Here is a 21,571-nt window from a genome sequence, read left to right as displayed (position 1 = left end):
ATTTAAAGAAAAATTGTCAAGAGAACAATCAACATTTTATTTATACAAATTTAAAGCCAAGCTTTAGAACTTGGTACACTTTTACATTTCAGTACTTTTTGTGCTAGCATAACTTCAACATAGGAGAACTTGGCTCTTTTTTTAACAGTAATGCTTTTGTTGTGATAATATTTACACAAATAAAGTAAGAATAAATATTTTTTAAGTGTATTTATATGTTTTTTAGTAAGATATGTTGTTTTGACCAAACTATTTTTCGTTCAAGAATAAGATTATTTCGAGTTGTGTCCTATATATTTTTTTTAAAGAATTTTAATTTTTCAAACGAAAGAACTTAGTTGTGCTGTTTTGACCAAACACTTATTTAAAAGTATAAACATTTTTGATTGGTGAAAACAGCACAAGTTGGAGTTATGCCATTATGATCAAATATAATTTTAGAAAAAAGGAGTTAAGTGTGGTTAGGGCCATTGAATATCTTTGGAACTAGTTTACTTAGAGTTATGCAGTTAAGACCAAACGAAAATGGATTTTCGAAAAAAATGAACTTATGCTGTTAATACCAAACTCCATAGATTTCTATTAGAAAATCGTTTTTTTTTTTTTCTTTCTTTTGTATAGAGACAAGATTTACATCAAAATGTAATTTTAGGAATATTGAGGACTTATTGCTTCTTTTAATTGGTGATTCAATTTTGCTTTTGAGTTGAAGAAGAAGAGACCGGAAAAAACCAAGGGGCTCCCCCTGCTAAATACAGGAAGATATATAAAAAATTGGAATTGTTTTTGTTGATGTTTGCTTTTCTCTGTTAGATACTTATCAATCATTTAATTTTTTTTTACGAAATAACTGATAAATTATTCGCATGTTTGTTTGAGCAAAATTTTTGATTTAAAACGGGTTTTTAAAGTTTGGTGGATTGTAAATCCGTCCGTATTTTGAAACATCAATGAATCCGCAAAATGTGTTCGAATACGGAATTTCGAACAGCGAAAATTGGAAAATTCCACTGAAGAAAATGGTCCTTTTTAATCATTAAATTGGCAGCGGAAAACAGAAATGTTCTTAAGTCCTAAGTAACAAAGTGTTCAAATTTCTAGAAAGTGTAAAAAACCAGTTTATATAAATTGCGAGCGTAAGCGAGCAAAGAATTTTTTGAAGGGAAGTAAAGTTTACCCATTCTTAACCTTTACAAAAACTTATTTTATACAATTTTAAATACCTATACAAAATTGAAAAATAGAAAAAAAAAACAGTTTTTATCACTGAGATTTTGTATTTTAAATTTAATTGGGAATTTTAAAAGCAAAATTTTATATAATCCAAGTTGCTGGGCAAACTAATTATCTGCTTCAGTTGAGAAAAAAAAAAAAAAAACAATAATCTTAAATTGTTTAATTTATTTTTTCTTTCCTTTTTTTGCAAAAAGTGGCCAATGTATGCTTCGACTCATCTCGATGGAATTATGGAAATCGAGTGGAAACAAGCCAATTTCAATTATTTGATTGTTTTGAATAAAGAGAAGAGACATGGTTTTTCGGATTTTATTATATCTGAGACATTTTCATTTAGCGACCGCGGGGCCCCTCTAAGAGCGGGGCCGTGTGCGGGGGCACACTCCGCACACCCCTTCCGCCGCCTCTGATCCTTTTCCTTGTATTCCGGGACCGACTCGACTCTCTTCTCTCATCATCATCATCATCGTCAGTTTTCCAGATTCTTTCGACTGTGCGAGTCCCTCTGGCTTCATTTATTCAAAAATCCCTGAATACCATCAAATATGCATAACAAAAGCTGTCTCCTTTGCCGTAAGTTTGCGACTTAATTAAATGTAATTTTCATGTTGGAGTTCTTCTCAAGGGGGGATGGGTTGAAGGGGGGAGGGAATGAGATTTAAGAAGAGGTTGGTTTGGCTATGGGGTGTGATGGTAGATGATATAAAAAAAGGTGGGTGTTTGAAATGTTGGAAAGGATATGGAAGGAATTAAATGCCAACCGCCACCGTTGTTGTAGTTGTTGTTTTTTATGTTTTTTTTACTCTAGCAAAGAAGGTGACATCAAGAGAGCAAGCAGGAATGTCCCCAGGACCGTATTAAAATGGCCAAGTCGCATAAGGCGTGTTTTTCGCTTAATTTGCTATCCCTTTGATCTTATTTCGAGTAGATGACATTTAGAAGTTGGTGTATCAAAAAATCTAAAAGGGTCCATAAATTTTGATTTTCGTTTGATTCAAACAAAAACTTGAGGGTGTTAACTGTTTTGATTTTGTATGCAGACCTCAGAATGGATAGTGATTTTAATGTATGCAAACAGCTCGTCAGTTGGAAAAAGCAGAGCAACTTTTCTACACGCTTTATAGTCTAAAACTAAGGGGAGCAAGTGTAAAAACAGTATGCAATTAGACCTGCTATAATCAGTTGTTCAGAAAATCAGAACAAATTGATGTTCAAGGAAGAGTTAAGTAAAATGACTTGATTTTTAGAAAAGAGGCCTAGATTTCGCATGATTGTTGCCGTACCGCCCAAAGCAATAGAGCATGCATAACAAATTTTCTTAGAAGGGTTTTTTTTTTTCTAAGCTCTCATACAAATGTCAAAATTCTTTTGATTTTTCCTGAGAATTTGTTTTTGGTGAAATAGTAACGGAGTTAAGAATACAAGAGTTATATCGAAGTTATGAAAACTGAAATTATGAAAAAAAACAGAGCTATATGAACACCAAAGCTATGAAACGTGGCTTTTAGATTGGCAACCATTGAGAGGAACGATAAGTTAGAGTGTGTAGGTTGATTCAAGACAAAGGAAAAAATTGTGTGCGTTTTCAATGAAATTGACTTAATTTGGAAAAAAATTATAAAAAATCAAAGGTTACACCAACAATAACGTACTGTACATGTACCTACATTTTTGTAAAGCCAAAGAAAAAGTAATTAAAAAAAAATATATACCTACCTATGGCTTTTTTTAAAAAAGTATTTTTGTTTTTTTTTTTTTATTTTATCGAAAACAACAAGAAATTTTTGGATCTAGTTTTCTGTTTTTGTTTAAAAACAAATAAGAGCATTGAATTTTGAAATAGTTAGTTCAAAATTTTTTTTTTAACTTCTTTTTAAAAATTTTGATTTTGAAAATTAATTTTTTAAAAACTTATCCATTAAACAGCTTTATTTTAAAACATATTAAAACACATAGTTTTTTGCTTTACAAAAAAAAAATAGCACGTTATTTTTTGATAATTTTTTTTCCAAATTAAGTCAATTTAAAAAAAAAATGCCCCTTCCGCCTAAACGAAGGGGAATAGTCACCTCGGTGCGATACAATTTTTACCGACTTCCAAAAAGGAGGAGGTATTCAATTCGTCTGTATTTTTTTTTTTTGTATGTTTGTTACCGCATAACTTTGGACAGAGTAAATCAATTTTGATAATTCTTTTTGTGGTGGAAAGCTAATGGCTGCAATGTGGTCCCATTTCAATTTCGTTCAGTTTAAGCCATATGAACTATTAGAAAAACCATAAAACCCCGTTTTGAATCATGGAAGTCGGTTTTGTTTTTTTTGATAAAAATGATTATTTTTTTCTTGTCTTGACCTCATCTCAATGGTGTTTCACGTTTCTATGGTGTTCATAGCTCTGGTTTTTCATTTCTTTGGTTTTTCATTACTTCGGGTTTTCTTGACTACGGTCTTTCATGATTTCGGTTTTTCATAACTTTGACGTGCATAACTCTGGTATATGCGGTGTGCACAGGACATTGGCCGATAGGAGAACATGCCGCAAAGCTAGGTACACCACACAATACTGACCAGCAGGAAAAAGAAACGGTCTTCCACTTCCTATGCCAATGTCCTGCCCTTGCTAGGAATAGAGCACTCTCTCTGGGGAGCAAATTTTTCAATGGTATAGAAAAAATCCCAGAATTAAATATCAAAGACTTGATCTCATTCCTCAAAGCAACGAAGTGGATTTAGGACAGTTTAAAACACTCGTTTGTTCTCAAAATCACATTAGTTTTAATAAATCAATTTATAATTAATAGATTTCATGAGTTTTGGTATCAAAATGGCGCATTCTGTGCTAATTGGGTCATCAAGTCAGGTTGCTTATGACCGCCATCTCTACCTACTTACCTATAACTCTGGTATTCATTACTTCGTCGTCAGTTTCCCGTTTTCGGTTACGTCGAAGAGCAGAGTTCAAAGCCGAGCTCGTGCATCAAGGGCCCCACTGATCAAGTCTTTTGATGTGCTCTTATGAAAAAGGCTCTTATGGAAAAGCATTTCTGTGAATATTTTGAATTGCTTTGCCATCTCTATGAAAGACGATCGACAGTGTTGGGTGTAGTCACAAAGGGTCTGGCTATTAAAGGAGATGAGATTCGGATATCCGATATTGATATCATTTATTAGCCAAAAAAGCGTTTGATCTTCAATATAGCTGCTCACTGCTCTCTGCTCAGTTCTTAGTCTTCAACCTTACAAAAATTTGCTGTGTTTTTTCTTATACAGTGATGAACATAAAGCGATCATGTTAACAGTGAGAACATTAAAAATGTTCAATGCTCTCAAAAATGTCACTTCTTTTATAAATAAAACTGCTCTCTGTTCTTTGTAACTTCACTGCTCTTCTTTTTCAGAAAGAGTTCTTGAGTCATTAATATTTCACTGTTTTTTTGTGAACATTCTGTTCTTTATATCTAATGAATACAGTGGAAAAAGCAAAGATGTAAATAAAATGATGATGACGAAACAAAGAAGTTCAATTTGAAATACCACCATTGTTTCAGTGCAGGCAATTAAGGAGTAATTTCTTATTAAAAAAAAAATCGGAAATGATTACTTTCTTTTTATTTATTTTGTATTCCATTTTTTAACAATATTTCAAACCAAGAAGAAATTTAATGAGTAATATGTAGCGTTAACTGCTATTTAAAGGGTTACTAAATAGCAGTTAATAGCTGTTCTTTTTATATGCTGCTCTGCTCATTGCTATCACTGCCCTTTAAAAATCGCTCTTAAGGCTTAACTTGCGCCTTAATCTCGATTGAAAAATGATGCGGAACTTTCTACTAACCATCCATATACATAACTATATCTTCCAACCCCACTATCTACACCACCGTAATGAAAATTCCTATTAAAATACGCAAAATAAATGCTCAGCAAAAATTAAAAGAAACAAGAACGAAAAAAAAAACAAATAAGAAATATGTCGAGAAAACAAAAAAAAAATTAAATTAAAATAAATAATCGCGTCCCAACATTTTATTCGTCGTGCATACCTCCACTATACTAGCACACATAAACACACACACACACATATACAACCAGGAAACAGGATAATAATTTTAACATCAACGCCACACGCAGAATAAAAACACAAAAGCACAACAACACGAAAAGTAATTACCAAGCAGAATAAGCACCACTCTAGCAACAAATAATTATAAAATAATGAATCCTTCGTCCTGCGTCTCCTCGCACTGGCTGCTTCTATAGCGCTTCTATAGGTATGTATGTGGTGTTCTGGCTTTTCTAGAAAAGACTCTTTGGAGCTATATATGGTAGTGGCTGATGATGTTCATGTTGATGAGAGGGCAAAAGGACAATGTTGGCATACGTAGCGTATTAAGGTATTATAACTACATGTAGACTGTAGAGATGGTATGGAAGTGGAAGAATGAGAAAGGACTAAATGTGGCTCATTGCACACGTTTAAATTGTTGGTTTGTATATTGTAGATGCTATACGTATGTACTTTGCTATAGAAGGATATGTGTTAAGGCGAATTTCAGCAGTTGATAGTTTTTTTTAACGGAACATCTAAAAATCTCGGCAAAAAGGCCATAAAAGCGACAAATGCGACCAAAGGCGACAAGAACCACAAAAGGCGACAATAGCAAAAAATGGAAACAAAACGAAAAGAACGACTCAAGCGACAAAATTGACAAAGGCTACAAGAACGACAGAAGTGATAAGAGCTACAAAAACGATAAATTCAGCAACAAATTGGAGAAATCCCACAAAAGCGACAGCACAAAAAAAAATAAAACAGCGATAAAGTGACAAAAGCTACAAATCTGGCTACAAAAGTGGCAAGAGCGACAAATACGACAAAAGTGACAAAATCGACAAGGGCGACAATAAAGAGCGACAAAAGTGGCAAAAGCGGCATAAAGTGAAAAAAGCGACAAATCCGATAAGAGCACCTAGAGCGACAAAAAAGACTATATTGCCAGCAACAAAAAACACAAATGCGACAAAATTGACGAGAGCTAGAAATCCGAGAGCGATAAATCTGGCGACAAAATTGGTATGAGCGACAAATACGACAAGAATGTAAAAAAAACAGAGTGACAAAAGTAAAAAGAGCCACCAAAGCCATAAGTCCGACAAAAAAGGCAAAAGTGACAAATCCGTCAAAAGTGGCAAAAGTGATAAGAATGACAAAAGCGACAAAGACGAAATAAAAACAGAACAATAAAATTGACAAAAGCGATAAATCTGGCGACAAGATTGACAAAATCGACAAGGATGACAATAAAAGACATTATCGCCAGAGCAACAAAAAACACAAATGCGACAAAATTGACAAAAGCGACAAATCCGGCGATAAAAGTAGGAAAAGCGACAAATACGACAAGAATGACAAAAGAGATAAGGGCGACAAAAGTGATAAGGGCGAAAAAATGGCAAAAGCGACAGAAGGCGACAAATCCGACAAAAGTTGCAAAAGTGATAAAAATGACAAAAGCGACAAAAAAAACCAGAGCGACAAAAGCGAGAAAAGTCACAAAAGCGACTAAAAGTGGCAAAAGGGACAGAAAGCGACAAAAGCGGCAAATCAAACAAAAGCGCGAAGAACGAAAAAAGAAAAAGAAGTGACAAGAGTAACAAAAGCGAGATATCTGACAAAAACGAACGAAAAAAGACAAGATCGACAAAAGTGACAAGTGTAACAAAAGCGAGAAATCTGACAAAAGCGACAAAAAAAAACAATATCGCAAAAGCAACATTATGTACAAATGCGACAAAATTGACAAAGAGCGCCTGGTGAAATTTTGTTTTTCCAGCAAAAAAAAACTTCCTTAAAAAATTTTTGGAACTTATGACGGCGCCAGTATATACACTGATGTCGGCAAATGTCGTTGTCATCCTCCTTTGCTTGTCGAGAAAATCTTCCAACTCCTTTATTAATTATTCAAAATAAAGTATCATTTTCATACCAGAGCAATCCAGCAAAACACAAGTAAAAGTAGAAGAAGAGCATCCTCCTGTCGCTTAAGAAATACACTTTATCCGACGCGACGCAACGCAACGTTGTTGTTGATGTTCACAAATTTTGGCATTTAAGGACAAACTTCTTCTCTTCTCTTACTCTCTTCCTGCCTTGGCATCGCCCCCTTTGTCGAACTTTTCCTGATTCTTCCTTCTTAAGTCTCATTTATAATTTTAATCAACGTAAAAGCTCTTAAAATAAAATAAAGCAAAACAAAAAAATAAAGTTGAATCAAAGAGGACAACAGCAGGAAGAGGGTCGGTTAGATAGGAAGGATATCAGAGGGCAGAAGGCGCAATGATGCTCTGATGTTGTGTTGGGAGATGGAATGTTGTTGAGAGATGTGGAAAGATGGGTAAACCAAGTTAATCCCTAAAGGGAATGGAATATCTTGTGTTATAATAAATTGTGGTGTTGATTCTCTTTTGCCTGTGGTTTTATTATGTTTCTTATTTTTTTTTCTTCTTCTTTTTTGTTTTGTGTTTTTCCTTATGTAGATTTTGTTTCATTTTCATCGTTTTGGTCCTGTTTTTTTGCTGGGTAAAAGGAAAATAATTGTTCTTTTTCTTCTGCTTCTGCCTCTGCGGTAATGTGAATATTGGTTGAATGTGGTGGAGAAGGTAGAGGAAGTAGAGGAGTATTATTATATACTTACATATCGAGGAAATTACCACAATTGTTTTGGAGAGTTCTTATTATTTTTTTTGTTGTTGTTGCAATGTAATTTTTCGTCTCCGGAGTTTAAGCTTGAATGCTTAAATATTAATTAGAGGACATTTTGAGCTAGATTATAGATTAGAGATTCCCATGGGGGGAGTGAGAGTGGGTAAATCAATTTTGATTGGGGATTAAGAGATTCGTAAAGAAGTAAAAATTACTTTCAAAAAGTTTGATGAATTATGAGCAACGTTGAAGAAAAATAAACATTAATTAGGATTTCATGTAGTAGGTTATTTAAGTGGTAATTTATTGCATGTTTTTGTTTGTTTTCAATTAAACACAGAACAAAAATCGTGCTCCGTCATTTAACCATAGATCCTTAATATTGGTGACGCGATTAATAGATATCAACGGATAACAAACAAAAATGTCTGATATATGTATATTAAATAAATGTTCAAATACATATTTTTTTATCCGTTAAACATATACAACAAAGTGTCTTTAATTTTCTTACACCATTTTACATAAATAAAATTAACATGAATTGAAAATAATACACGTACAAAATTGTTCACTGTGACGTATACGTACTTTTTTATGTTTTTATTAAAACCTATTTTAAACATGAAAACCTACCTAAGATTGAGTGCAGAACCGACAATAGTGCGTCTTGCGGCGACAATAGTGCGGCGAGGGTGTATTTTCTACAATTACCGGAAACAGATATCTTGCCAACATTTTTCCGAGTTTATTTATCGAAGTTAGGAGATACGTTTTAATGACTTTCTTCTCGACGAAAAAAAAATTCATTGTCATTCTTTTACACCAAACAGAGTAACATTGGTTAGATGCAATTACTCTTAGGGAACTTGTTAACTAATTTTATAGCAAGATTTAGAATTTTATCATGACTATCGGTTCAAATCAAAAGCAATGTTTTGATTTTCAATAATGCATGAAAATATTTTTGTTATATTTTTGGAACCCTCCATTTTTTTACTTGCGATATAGGTACTATAGGGCAAGTTTAGGATTCGTAAAAAAAATCGAACTAGAGATAACAATTTTACATGACATTACGATGATGGAGAATGCCAAAAAAGTGGGTCCGGCAATTCTGTCTGTCTGTCTGTCTGTCTGTCTGTCTGTCTGTCTGTCTGTCTGTCTGTCTGTCTGTCTGTCTGTCTGTCTGTCTGTCTGTCTGTCTGTCTGTCTGTCTGTCTGTCTGTCTGTCTGTCTGTCTGTCTGTCTGTCTGTCTGTCTGTCTGTCTGTCTGTCTGTCTGTCTGTCTGTCTGTCTGTCTGTCTGTCTGTCTGTCTGTCTGTCTGTCTGTCTGTCTGTCTGTCTGTCTGTCTGTCTGTCTGTCTGTCTGTCTGTCTGTCTGTCTGTCTGTCTGTCTGTCTGTCTGTCTGTCTGTCTGTCTGTCTGTCTGTCTGTCTGTCTGTCTGTCTGTCTGTCTGTCTGTCTGTCTGTCTGTCTGTCTGTCTGTCTGTCTGTCTGTCTGTCTGTCTGTCTGTCTGTCTGTCTGTCTGTCTGTCTGTCTGTCTGTCTGTCTGTCTGTCTGTCTGTCTGTCTGTCTGTCTGTCTGTCTGTCTGTCTGTCTGTCTGTCTGTCTGTCTGTCTGTCTGTCTGTCTGTCTGTCTGTCTGTCTGTCTGTCTGTCTGTCTGTCTGTCTGTCTGTCTGTCTGTCTGTCTGTCTGTCTGTCTGTCTGTCTGTCTGTCTGTCTGTCTGTCTGTCTGTCTGTCTGTCTGTCTGTCTGTCTGTCTGTCTGTCTGTCTGTCTGTCTGTCTGTCTGTCTGTCTGTCTGTCTGTCTGTCTGTCTGTCTGTCTGTCTGTCTGTCTGTCTGTCTGTCTGTCTGTCTGTCTGTCTGTCTGTCTGTCTGTCTGTCTGTCTGTCTGTCTGTCTGTCTGTCTGTCTGTCTGTCTGTCTGTCTGTCTGTCTGTCTGTCTGTCTGTCTGTCTGTCTGTCTGTCTGTCTGTCTGTCTGTCTGTCTGTCTGTCTGTCTGTCTGTCTGTCTGTCTGTCTGTCTGTCTGTCTGTCTGTCTGTCTGTCTGTCTGTCTGTCTGTCTGTCTGTCTGTCTGTCTGTCTGTCTGTCTGTCTGTCTGTCTGTCTGTCTGTCTGTCTGTCTGTCTGTCTGTCTGTCTGTCTGTCTGTCTGTCTGTCTGTCTGTCTGTCTGTCTGTCTGTCTGTCTGTCTGTCTGTCTGTCTGTCTGTCTGTCTGTCCGTCTGTCCGTCTGTCCGTCTGTCCGTCTGTCCGTCTGTCCGTCTGTCCGTCTGTCCGTCTGTCCGTCTGTCCGTCTGTCCGTCTGTCCGTCTGTCTGTCTGTCTGTCTGTCTGTCTGTCTGTCTGTCTGTCTGTCTGTCTGTCTGTCTGTCTGTCTGTCTGTCTGTCTGTCTGTCTGTCTGTCTGTCTGTCTGTCTGTCTGTCTGTCTGTCTGTCTGTCTGTCTGTCTGTCTGTCTGTCTGTCTGTCTGTCTGTCTGTCTGTCTGTCTGTCTGTCTGTCTGTCTGTCTGTCTGTCTGTCTGTCTGTCTGTCTGTCTGTCTGTCTGTCTGTCTGTCTGTCTGTCTGTCTGTCTGTCTGTCTGTCTGTCTGTCTGTCTGTCTGTCTGTCTGTCTGTCTGTCTGTCTGTCTGTCTGTCTGTCTGTCTGTCTGTCTGTCTGTCTGTCTGTCTGTCTGTCTGTCTGTCTGTCTGTCTGTCTGTCTGTCTGTCTGTCTGTCTGTCTGTCTGTCTGTCTGTCTGTCTGTCTGTCTGTCTGTCTGTCTGTCTGTCTGTCTGTCTGTCTGTCTGTCTGTCTGTCTGTCTGTCTGTCTGTCTGTCTGTCTGTCTGTCTGTCTGTCTGTCTGTCTGTCTGTCTGTCTGTCTGTCTGTCTGTCTGTCTGTCTGTCTGTCTGTCTGTCTGTCTGTCTGTCTGTCTGTCTGTCTGTCTGTCTGTCTGTCTGTCTGTCTGTCTGTCTGTCTGTCTGTCTGTCTGTCTGTCTGTCTGTCTGTCTGTCTGTCTGTCTGTCTGTCTGTCTGTCTGTCTGTCTGTCTGTCTGTCTGTCTGTCTGTCTGTCTGTCTGTCTGTCTGTCTGTCTGTCTGTCTGTCTGTCTGTCTGTCTGTCTGTCTGTCTGGCTGTCTGTCTGTCTGTCTGTCTGTCTGTCTGTCTGTCTGTCTGTCTGTCTGTCTGTCTGTCTGTCTGTCTGTCTGTCTGTCTGTCTGTCTGTCTGTCTGTCTGTCTGTCTGTCTGTCTGTCTGTCTGTCTGTCTGTCTGTCTGTCTGTCTGTCTGTCTGTCTGTCTGTCTGTCTGTCTGTCTGTCTGTCTGTCTGTCTGTCTGTCTGTCTGTCTGTCTGTCTGTCTGTCTGTCTGTCTGTCTGTCTGTCTGTCTGTCTGTCTGTCTGTCTGTCTGTCTGTCTGTCTGTCTGTCTGTCTGTCTGTCTGTCTGTCTGTCTGTCTGTCTGTCTGTCTGTCTGTCTGTCTGTCTGTCTGTCTGTCTGTCTGTCTGTCTGTCTGTCTGTCTGTCTGTCTGTCTGTCTGTCTGTCTGTCTGTCTGTCTGTCTGTCTGTCTGTCTGTCTGTCTGTCTGTCTGTCTGTCTGTCTGTCTGTCTGTCTGTCTGTCTGTCTGTCTGTCTGTCTGTCTGTCTCTATCTGGAGCTGCAGCCTAAACGAGTGAAGTGATTTTCTTCAAACTTGGTAGTTAGCAGTTTTTGGTGATTCCCTAGAGGGGAAATTGAAATTTTTTTTTTATGACCAAAACTAACGGTACCTGCCATATAACGGAAATAGAAAAGTTAATTTTTTTCAAAAACGGCTCTAACGATTTTGATTAAAATTGTTGTGTGTAGTACTGCACATAAGAGCCAACTTATTAAATAAAACAAATATTTTTTTTACCGTTATTAACGGTACCTGTCATAGAACGGTTTTTTTCGTTTCTGAATATCTCGTACAAAATTAACCCGATTTAAATGAAAATTTTTATACAAAAGTGTGTAAGTAAAGATAATATTAAAATTTTAGAAAATTTTCAAAAAACGCATTTTTGGTTTTTTAAAAAATATTTCAAAATTTTTTTTTTAAAAATCAATTTTTTGAAAACGGATCAATGAAAAATTTTGAAATTTAGTTTTTATGTGTAAATTAATTATTTCTTCAAAATGGCATACCAATTTTTTTTTTGAAAAATGTTAAAACATTTTTATACCTATATAAAAAATTATTTTTTTAAAAAACGGCTCCTACAATTTTCGAAAATTTTTTTCTTAAAATACCTTTTTATACAAGAAATAAAATGGCATATTTGTTTTTTTTTTTTTTAAGATAATGTATGACGGAGTTTAATTAATTATAAAAACCGATTTAATTTTTTTATACTACTTATGAAATTTCTTCAAAATATCAAATTTTAAATTTCTTGAATAAAAAGCTTTAACATTATAGTTACTTTAAGCATGAGAGCAAGTACGTGCGACCCCAGTCGTGCAATTTATTTTCATTTACAAAAAACCATTTTTACTGACCTTACGATGTAATCTATCAATATCTCAGTCATTTTTTTAACAATTCTCAATATGTTATATGTTTTTGGAAAGGAGGTTTTTAGACCTTTTAAATGATGTATATAAATCTATTGTTTAAACAAATTAAGTGTACCTATGTTTTTATCCCATAAATCTTGAAAAAGTGATTTTTTCCTAAATTTTTTCAATTTTACCCATTTTTTATTGCACAATAAAATAAACAAAAAAAATTAAGTTGGGTTATATTCTGAAAGAATATATGTTTAGGCACAAATTGATATATTTTTTTTAGTGAATTTGACCAAAACCGGGTTTATTTTCAGTGTCGCACCGTGTAGGTAATTGGCATATTTAGAGACATTTTTGAGCTGAAATACAATAGTGGGAACTATGCACTTCTCTTGAGTAGGTACTCTCTTTTTTTAATTGATATGAAGGTTCTATAAGACAACATCAGGATTCGTAAAATAAAATCGAACTCGAGATAGCAACCAGACATGATACTAGGATGAAAACACCAAAAAATTTGATCCAGCAAATTCTGTTTGTCTGTCTGTCTGTCTAAATATACCTCGATCAACCATCCTAAACTAGTAAAGCAGTTTTCTCCAAACTTGGTAGTTAATAGATTTGGGTGGTTTCCTAGAGGGGAATTTCAATTTTTATTTTTAGGAAAAAAATAAAGGTACCTGCCATACCTGCCATATAAAGGAATTAAAAAAGATAATTTTTTTTTTTTCAAAAACGGCTATACCTAACGATTTCTATTAAAATTTTTAAGTGCACCTAATGTTAAAAATAAGACCCTACTTTTGAAATAAAAAATAAATTTCTTTAACCGTTATTAAAGGTAACCTTAATAATTAAGAAGGAATTTTTTCAAAATACCATTTTTGGATTTTAAAATAAATATAAAAATATTTTTTTTAACGGTTTAGGGAAATATTTCGAAATTTCGTTTTATTATTTCTTGAAATGGCATACCGACTTTTTTTTATGTTAGAAAATTATTTATTTTAATTATTATTTATTTTCTAATAAATCCTTTTGATACAAGAAATCAGACTACGAAAATGCTAAAAAAAAACATTTCTTTTTCAGCCAAAGTTTGGGGTGGTTGCCTAGCACTTGTTTCTATTTTAGAGGTGTCACCTGACATTTTTTTTACAAAAAAGAGAGTGTCAGCTAAAGTTTGGTCTATAGTTAAGCCTTTTTATGTATACAAATTTGCACTGTTTTGTTCAAAGAAAATTTTTTTCAGTGAAATTTTCATATAAAAAGGGTTGCCACATTTGTAGGCTTACATTCCTCATATTATTTTATTAATTTTGTTTACTATAATACATAAGTTATTGCTTAGAATTTCAAAAATGTTCTTATCTGACCAAACAACAAAGATAAGACAGTATAAGTTGTGTGACAAGTTTTTCTTTAAAATAGCATAAAAGTTTCCACTTTAAAAGCGGCAACCCTATTTTTTTAATTTTCAGTATAAAATTATCATTCATTTGACACCAATTTTAGCCTCTTACTTTCTGAGTTCTGAGATAAGTAACTCTACTTAAACTCTAGTTAAAAAAAAACAGCTTCTTCTTTGTTCCGAAGTCTTTCATTATAAGGATACTTGAATGATATTAGCAGACAATAAGGTTTCGAAAGTGTTATCTTTAATACTTATATTCTCAACGTGAAACCTTCTCAAAGTGAAACCTTCTACTTGCATTGTTAATAAGAATATTTTATATACACAATTGTTTTATGCTTATAATTAATTAAACCGAGACATCTTTAAAACTTTAAACAAAGGTAACAATTATTGTTCCTAAAGTGAAACAGAACGAAGAAAACAATCCAATTTTTTTTTTTTTTTTTTTCAATACGAAAAAAAACTTTATCGCTGTCTATATTTGAGTCTGGAATATCTCAACAAATTCATCTCTTTTCCACAAGAGGATCCCTCTCAGACGAAAAAAAATTATAGCAAATTCTCAAACAAAGAACCTCTAATGGATACAAATTTCATGCTTGGAAAAACAACTTCACAATTCACAACACCTTTTGTGATAACAGTATTTTATTTTAATTAAGTCACTGGCTGCCAAAAGATAAAAAATTAATAGACGAGATATTATTATTTTTTTTTTTTTTCAACGCCAAGTGTTTCATAATAAACCGCAAATTCTGCTTCGGTGATATTCAGATAAAATAATCTTTTCATTCGCTGCTTTCTCCCTAAAACCATCAACACAGTATCCCTATCATCATAACCATAACCATAACGTCCATATAACCAGGACGAAACGAAAAAGATTTTTTTAAATCAAAAAATATCTACAAACTTTCAATCAAAGCCTTGCACTTCACCAAGTAAGGTGCGCTCTCCTCATAGTCATACAATGGAAATGGCTTTAGCCGAGTGAAAGAGGGCTGGGATGAGCAGAAGAAAGGTAGAAAAAAAAACTTTGTAGGAAAAAATAAATTCCAATAAACCTAGAAAACGGTCCAAACAAGCTCTCCTGGACCGACAAGACTTCATCTCCGCCACCAAAACCATCAACAAGGATGAAAAAAAAAAACCGACAACCAAAGTATACCTCAACTTGTGTATACCCAGGGAGTAATTGAAAATGTTTTCGCTGTGTCGTAGTCGTAGTCATAGTCGTCGTTTTCGTTCTCGTCGTCAGCTTTGACGTCCTTGTTTTTTTTTCACTTTTTTTTACTAGGTTTATTCTGATGGGCCCCGGATGGTGCTTTTGTAGTGAATTTTCGTATAATTCGCACGAATGGACTTTATGATGGAAAAATTCTATTCCACACAAAAAATATATATAATTTCCAAGAAAACGTATATTTTCAAGTTATGCAAGTGAAAGAAAGCAAGGAGAAAAAGAGAGAACAAAAGAGTTTTTCCAACTCTTAAGCATACTTCAAACTACAACAAGAAGCTAAGTTTATTGTAAGAGTAGAGAGTGTTTGTTTTTTTTTAGTTTAGTATTTGTAAGAAATTTTTAATGGTTGCAGCTTGAAGTGAGAATGAAAAAATATTACATAACTGCATAGCAGTTGTATAACTTTGTCGTTATTTCCATCATTTATCACCTCATTCAAACCTTATACAAATTGGTTTGAAGAAAAAACTCGAGATGGTAAATGAGTTTCTACCCATTCAAGTTTGCATGACAAATATGTAGTGTATGTACATAACGTGTATGTATATTGTATATGATAAGATTGTACGAAGCTTGCATGGATCAAGACGAGCGAGAACAAAACACCTTTGGGAGATCGTGTGTCGATACCAGCCACCAGTTTTTTTGACAATTAAAAAATTGTAACTTTTTTTAGGTGTCGTACAGATGTGGTTGATGCATATTTTTAAAGGTTAAATGATAAGCTTTCCAACGATATAAAATTTATTATAGGTTGTCATGTAAAAATATTGACAATATGATGTGTAAAGAAAAAAAAATTATTTTTTTCGCGTTTTTTTCATGAAAAGTCTATGATTTTAAGAAATCGTTTTTATACTTTTGACAAAACATATAGGCTTAAGTTATTTTGTTATTAAATCACTGTTTAAAATCACGGTGAATTAAAAATCACAGTTATGGTTATTGCAATGGGAAATGAGCCTATATTGGGTGATATACAATAGAATAGTGCGTTTATTCTTTTACTAGAAAAATTTGCTACTCTCGGAATGAGTGAGAGAGGAAATTCATCTGCAAAAATTTGTTGCAGATTTCTATTAAGACATGACAAAACCGTCATGTCCCCAAAATTTCCGCCTTAGGCTTGCTGGCAATTCCGCAACTACCAGTAACAAAACTTACGGGTAACGACATTGTTTAGGAAGTCACGTTTCGTTACCCGTCACCTTAATTTACTACAGTTCTAATGGGAATGGGAAGTACAAATAAAAAGAGTCCATTAAATATTAAGTGTTAAATGGGATATATGGGTAACTTTATAACCTGTCAAGAAACTCACTACCCACCAAGTGTTTCAATTTTTTTTGAAAATTTATTTTTGAACTGAATAACAATTCTGAGATATTTATCTCTCAAAATACCTTAATCCATGAAACTTTTAAACTCGAGAATTTAACGAAATTAAAAGTCTTTCTTTATTAAAACAGATACCACCTAAAAATAAATAATTAATAAAAGTCTCAAACAATTCTAAAAATATCCCTTTTTCTACAACAACTATCAATCATATTTACGAGCAATCAACTCTTATTATCATCAACTTAATTGCAAGCAACAAACTTTTCAATTTAACAAAAAAAACCCAAATCACTATGAAACCACTAAGCTTCGTTGTTCGTCGCATTTCCCAACCAAAAAACTTAAAACTATAAATATCACATAAATCATTTTCATTAAGAAATTTTCTTACGAAATAATAATAATCATCATCATCGAGTCCACCACCACTCTTGTCAGCTTGCACCATATCGCCTTAATAATTTTTTGTGTTTTCCATAGATAATAGAGTGGACGATGTCAGCAAGTAATAGTAGCAACGACACAAGCAGCGATAGAACCTATTAAATCACTTAACCAAAATATCTTACAATCAGAGAGCTCACAATTATTACAGCCCCTCTGCATCATTCCATCATCACAATGGTTTAATTTTTTTTTTTTGTTTCAACTCTTGACCCGCCCTCCTCCATGCAATATATGAATTAATCTCGCCCTGCTGTTCGGGGGTTTCTATACTATTCCAACTATCGGAACAAACGAAAATTGAAAGTATTACACATTTCAATTATTATTTGTCTTCTTATCAGCACTTTTTTTTTTTTTGTTTTCGGTGATGCAATCTCCTCCAAGTTCATTTTTCTAGAGAAGATCCTCTTACGGCTGCAAAAGGCACATCAGACACATTCAGTTTGAGTTCTTTCGCGGCCGAGTGATGACACTTAAAGTTACTTTCGGGATTCATTTCCTAGTTGGATTGGTTTTCTTACAAAATTTCGTTCCTATCAATGGACGAACAGCAGATTGGTTAACAAAGTTGGAACAAAGAAGGACACGTATTCAATCGGATGTGGATCTTTTGATTAAATATTTTTGCTCCTACGATCAACGAGATGTTAATTGTCAAGTTAGATTACCCCAGTTACGTGAGGAACTTCGTCAAATCGATGAACAATTGACAAACTATCGAAATGAAGAAATCCATAGAGCAGCTTCCTATCAATACCAACAACAACAGGTTGAACCTAATCAAGGTATTGCCGATCTTATTCGCAGAAGGAAATTCTTTACAGCAGAAAGGGATCTTCTAGGACATTTGAGTGATGTTCAATTGATAGTTCAGGAAGTCTACGACAAACGAGTTGAAAACTTCGATGTATTAGTCGACTTTGCCACAGCTGTACGAGATGCAGAACTCAAGTTCTTGATTTACAAACATCTTCTTGAGGAAATCATTCGTGGAGGACATGATCAGCCCTTGAAAATTGTTCGAATAATTCGTGGGGTACATGACGAAGTTGTACAAGGAAATTCGGTCAATGACGAAATTCAAAATCTGGCAACCAATATGGTCGATAATCTCAAGGTTCTCTTCGAAACTGGAGTAGCTAAACTTTGGATTGACAACATCATAAATCACACCTTCGAGCGAGATATAAATGTTCACAGGATTGCTGATGAAATATCATCTCTTGATCCGGACCTTTTTACCAATATTATTACCAAAGTTATTGTAGCAGTGTATCCTTTGACTGATAAGCACCAATTGATGAGGAATATGGAAAAGTTCCATTTGATTCCGCAGCTGATTGATGGCTTCAATGTTATCTACAACGAAATGGCTAAAGCCAATGATATCAATGGAAAACCTTATATCCTAAAACTGGGCTATTACTGTCGAGAATTACTGATTCGTTCGAATTTGACAGCATTGAATCCGGAGAAAAAAACACAACTTCTCACTCTTGAGCAAAGACTTCCTGTGTCAATTCGTAGTCTTGTCTTCAACGAAAGAGTTTGTTTGAAGAACAAATATGTCCACGATTATTTACACATAGCTCATGGTCATCCAAGACTTCGACGATATGCAATTATGGCACCGGGAACTCAATTGAGATGGATTCCGAAGCCTCTGAATTACACAACTATATTTGAATTTCCCTATGGAGGGTATTTATTTGCAGATGATGTTAATACTGATGGAAGAAGTCGATTGGTTGCAGCTTCTGCAGATTCAAATGATATCGTTGTTGGAAGTGAATGGGATATCGAGCCTATTGGGGATGATTGTTTTCTAAGGAATTCAGCTTACAATGAGCTTTTGTATGTGGCAGATGAGTTTGATCAAGATCATTTGTCAAACAGAGTTTTCACAACACAATCGAATGCTGGGAATGATGATCGGTTTAAATGGACCATTGAAAGTTGCTAATTAAGTTTTTTTAGGTTTTAAGAATTTGTTAATGTAGGTTAAGGTAGAATTATTTTGATAATAAAAAATTAAAACTGAATAAAAATTAATATTATGAGCAGTAAGAAAATTATTTGTACATTTTTGTCGATACATAAAGGAAATCAAGTTTACTTTAAAAATAAATAAGGTATGTAAGCTGAGAACTTCTAATGGAAAATGAAGATTTAAAAAAAAAATTACTGAAGATAAGTTCAAAAATTTTGATTTTATGTTTTAAATTATATCCATTTAACATTCAGAAATAAAAATTTATTTTCCATAAAAAAACTCGAAATTAATTTATTTGGCATTTTTTCAAGTAATATTCAACTAATTTTTTTTAAATTTCAAGACTTGAATCACGTAAGATTAAAAGGATGAAACTATCATAATTTTTTTAATAACTGTTCAGATCGATTTTTTTGAAGTTATACTTCTTATGGGAGGGTGGGTATGAAAATTTACTTTTTGACAAGAATGTCAAAGGGATTATGACGTGATCACCCTGGGTAGCAGGGCTGTCGTTTCACCTTTAGAGTAGGCAGTACTTTAGTATTTAAAAATGCAGTACGCCGCAGTACGGCAAACATAAAACACACAACACGTTGCAAGTTACATGTTTCATGTGGCAAGTTGCATGTGGCAAGTTGTATGTGGCAAGTTGTATGTGGCAAGTTGCATGCGGCAAGTTGCGTGTGGCAAGTTGCATGTGGCAAGTTGCGTGTGGCAAGTTGCATGTGGCAAGTTACATGTGGCAAGTTGCATGTGGTGAGTTGCCAGGGTTGCAAAAAGCTCACATTTCAGCTCAGCTGACAGCTCAGCTCAAATTTGAGCTAGGTACCATAGCTTAACTCATTTGAGCTGAGCTGAAAGTGAGCTGACCTGAAAGTGAGCGCCCCAACTTCCAACGCCTATATCTCGGAATTTTGAAAAAAATGAAAAAAAAATTTTTGATGCCAAAAGGTAGCGGGGACTCTAACCTACATTTGGGTACAACTCTCATCCCTGTAGGTCCACGCGTTCTCAAACCGGGAGAACTTAAAAGTAAAAAAAAATTAGTCACGATTCTGATAAAATAGGCATGATGTGGCGGTTTAACATGGAAGACGATTTTTTAAAAATCTGATAATGTGCAAAGCGTAGGCCCATGACACAAGCTATCATTTGGCATCACTCCCAAAAATTGCTCTCAAGCGGTTTAGCTTCTAGGAGCGTTCAAAGATTCGGGGATTTTTCGAAAAAAAATTTTGCCCCAACTTTCAAAGGCGATTTTCTCGGAATTTTGAAAAAAATCGAAAAACCGGATTATACCACTATCGGCTAGCTGAGAATATAAGCTTTCATATGGTACCACTCCCCTGTCTCTAGATCAAAGCGTTCCAAAGCCTATATCTCGGAATTTTGAGAAAAATGAAAAAAAAAATTTTTGATGCCAAAAGGTAGCGGGGACTCTAACCTACATTTGGGTACAACTCTCATCCCTGTAGGTCCACGCGTTCTCAAACCGGGAGAACTTAAAAATAAAAAAAAATTAGTCACGATTCTGATAAAATAGGCATGATGTGGCGGTTTAACATGGAAGACGATTTTTTAAAAATCTGATAATGTGCAAAGCGTAGGCCCATGACACAAGCTATCATTTGGCATCACTCCCAAAAATTGCTCTAAAGCGGTTTAGCTTCCAGGAGCGTTTAAAGATTCGGGGATTTTTCGAAAAACAAAATTTACCCCAACTTTCAAAACCGATTTTCTCGGAATTTTGAAAAAAGTCGAAAAACCGGATTGTACCGGAATTTATTTTTTATGATAAAAATAGAAATATTTTACTAAAAAAATAGAAATATATTTACTATCAAAAACATCAAGAGAAAAGATCACGAAAAATTATCTGTCTTATTTATAAAAATATCTATGTGTTAAAATAATTCCATTAATAACTAGAACCAAACATCTTAAGCTATGGTGTTATATAAAAGTTTAAAATATCTTCATATTTCATTATACTTTCCAAATAAAAAGCAATGTATCCTATCACCCATCACAGCTCAGCTCAGCTCACTTTACCTTAGCTCACCCAACAGCTCAGCTCACCTCACCGATAGCTCAGCTCAACCTTCAGCTCAGCTCACTTTCAGCTTAGCTCAAATGAGCTGAGCTATGGTACATAGCTCAAAAGTGAGCTAGCTCAAAATTTGAGCTGAGCTGCGAGCTGAGCTCAGCTCACTTTTGAGCTTTTTAGCAACCCTGCAAGTTGCATATTGCTACTACTAGTGCTGAAGCACACACAATCCTCATAAAATTACCATATAGCATATTTTATGCGCAATTTGTTTACTTTCGTTAAGCATATACCGTACGTTCTGAACCGCACAACATGAGTAAATTTCAGAGATTAAATTGAAAACTACATGGACGCAAGGAGGATGAAAGAATTAATTTATTGTTCACTTGATAAAAATGTAAAAAACGAAGTGTGGATTAATTAATTTAATAATAGAAATTAAAATTATCAAATGAAATTCATTTATATATACTGAATGAGAAGTATAACTTCAGTCGCGTGTACATGTACAGGTACACACACTCTTTTTTATTTTTTTTAAATTATTAATTAAAAATTAAATTGATTATTTTAATTTACTTAACGGACCTTTCGCGATTTTTGTTATTGAAATAAATTGAATATTG

This window comes from Episyrphus balteatus, chromosome 1 (genome assembly GCF_945859705.1).
Source record: "Episyrphus balteatus chromosome 1, idEpiBalt1.1, whole genome shotgun sequence".
Lineage (NCBI taxonomy): Eukaryota > Metazoa > Arthropoda > Insecta > Diptera > Syrphidae > Episyrphus > Episyrphus balteatus.
This window is presented reverse-complemented; position numbering follows the sequence as displayed.